Source organism: Limulus polyphemus, unplaced genomic scaffold (genome assembly GCF_000517525.1).
Source record: "Limulus polyphemus unplaced genomic scaffold, Limulus_polyphemus-2.1.2 Scaffold4064, whole genome shotgun sequence".
Taxonomy (NCBI): domain Eukaryota; kingdom Metazoa; phylum Arthropoda; class Merostomata; order Xiphosura; family Limulidae; genus Limulus; species Limulus polyphemus.
Genome location: NW_013669674.1, coordinates 34,177 through 36,645, shown reverse-complemented (window position 1 = coordinate 36,645; position 2,469 = coordinate 34,177). Strand labels below are relative to the sequence as shown.

At 35.6% G+C, this 2,469-nt stretch overlaps 1 protein-coding gene across 1 annotated transcript in view; it reads left to right on the top strand.

The window, feature by feature from the left end:
• The first annotated feature begins 236 nt into the window (after positions 1–236).
• The window catches only part of LOC106470526 (lipoma HMGIC fusion partner-like 2 protein), a 15,816-nt gene continuing 13,583 nt past the window's right edge, over positions 237–2,469 (top strand). The window contains exon 1 of the mRNA XM_022399132.1: positions 237–240. The gene's annotated coding sequence lies outside the window, so the exon portion shown is untranslated. The remainder of the gene's footprint in view (positions 241–2,469) is intronic.

Genomic DNA, 2,469 nt, shown 5'->3' with positions numbered 1-2,469 from the left:
GACCCCATTATCCGTCTAGGATATGTTTTTTTCCAGATCGTATGGCTAGTTATTGATTTTAGTGAAGTTTTCCATTAGATGCTGTTCTTCTTTCTCAAGTTTACCTGGAGTATATTACTGTATGTTGGATTCATGCAGTGCATTGAATGTATGTCTGTGTGCAGACGGTATTTGTATTTTTGCGGGGGGACCGAAATGAGGGGTCAGCACATTTCATTCAGGAAAATTCCACATTGTTACGTATTGTCAAAAACGCAATTTCAAATCTTAAGTTTTGTTTTCCTTTGTGAAATAACCAGATTCAGACACTCGTGATGTTTATGTTTCATATTTTGAATTACTTTATGTATCATAGTAGCATCTAACCTTTTCCTTAAATGATGTTAGAGATATCGCTCGGCCAGTTCAAAATAGTTCGTGTTTTTACTGCTGCGTGAAAAAACAACAACTAATTGTATTATTGGGAGCTCAATATAAGTAATGAAAGAGATACGGAAATGTCTTCAAGTAATCTACTAGATTACATCCGATAAATAGACATCTTTTTACTTCTACCAACGTAACAAGTAACAATGACCCTTTGTAAAATAAATCATAAAAATAAAGTCTAGTTTGATAGCTAGATACGTTTTTTTGTATGTTTCGACTAGTTGATTCGTGGTATGAAACATTATTCGTGTAGATACTGGTTACAACACTATTTGACTTAAAAATTCAGTTAATTAATAGAAATCTCATTGTTTATACAACAGGCTTTATGATGTTTATATGATCAAATCCTAGAAAAACTACCCAGCGATGCCAGTATTAAAACGGGGCGTGGGTCGCCCCTTCCACCATTTTGAGCCGTAGCACATGAACTGTTCATCCACCCGAGGTAGCTATGCTGCAGTGTTTAAACGTCACTTTTGTTTGACGTTGACTTCACGTAATAAAAATTGAAATGGCTGCCAAGGTCACCCCTTTCATTCAGTTGCTTATCCATTTAAACTCGATCTGTGGGGTGTTTACCTTAGAAGCTTCATATGTATAGATGGATAAAAGAAGAATCGGTTATTTTGTTCTGGTATTGTAATTCACGTGGTATATGAGTTACACGGTTTCAAAGATAGGGATCGTTTTCGGTCTGTCACTTTTTGGCGAGAATTTCACCTAGGTATTACCGGGATGATATTTACGTTTTTCAAGTGTTGCAAAGTAACATTTTAGCCAAATACTGCCTTATGACAACATGGCAAAGAAATTCGATATCAATAGTTAGCTTATCGTATACACAAAGTAAAATTTTTAGCCACATACTGCCTTATGATATGACAAAGAAATTCGATATCAATAGTTAGCTTATCGTATACACAAAGTAAAATTTTTAGCCATATACTGCCTTATGACAACATGACAAAGAAATGAGATATTAGTAGTTATCATATCGTAAACTCACTCCTAGGATTTGGTGTGATAACAATGGTTCCAGGTGCGTGAGATTTTCCGTAAGATTTATCACTTTGTTCATTTTCAGTGTTTCGACCATGCTGGCTTAGGAAGATATATTAGTGTAGACTGAATTACTACGTGAACAACGAATGTGTAGCGAACGACTGGGGCATTTCCAGAACAACGTAAACGTTTTCAGTGTAATGTGTAACGTGTAAAATATAAGCTTCACCAGTCTTTATTTATCTTGTTTGAAATTCTTGTAAGCTGCAGTTTGTGTTAATTGGTGATTAGAAATAATCGGTCGCATCTAACAATACCAGTTCCAACCGGAATTATGTACAAAGAGGTGATAAGAAATAATCGGTCGCATCTAACAATACCGATTCCCACCGGTACTATATACAAAGCGGTGATTAGAAATAATCGGTCGCATCTAACAATACCAGTTCCCACTGGTATTATATACAAAGTGGGGATAAGAAATAATCAGTCGCATCTAACAATACCAGTTCCCACTAATACTATATACAAAGCGGCGATAAGAAATAATCAGTCGCATCTAACAATATCAGTTCCCACCAATACTATATACAAAGCGGTGATAAAAATAATCAGTCGCATCTAACAATACCAGTTCCCACCGGTATTATATACAAAGAGGTGATAAGAAATAATCGGTCGCATCTAACAATATCAGTTCCCACCAATACTATATACAAAGCGGTGATAAAAATAATCAGTCGCATCTAACAATACCAGTTCCCACCGGTATTATATACAAAGAGGTGATAAGAAATAATCGGTCGCATCTAACAATATCAGTTCCCACCAATACTATATACAAAGCGGTGATAAAAATAATCAGTCGCATCTAACAATACCAGTTCCCACCGGTATTATATACAAAGAGGTGATAAGAAATAATCGGTCGCATCTAACAATATCAGTTCCCACCAATACTATATACAAAGCGGTGATAAAAATAATCAGTCGCATCTAACAATACCAGTTCCCACCGGTATTATATACAAAGAG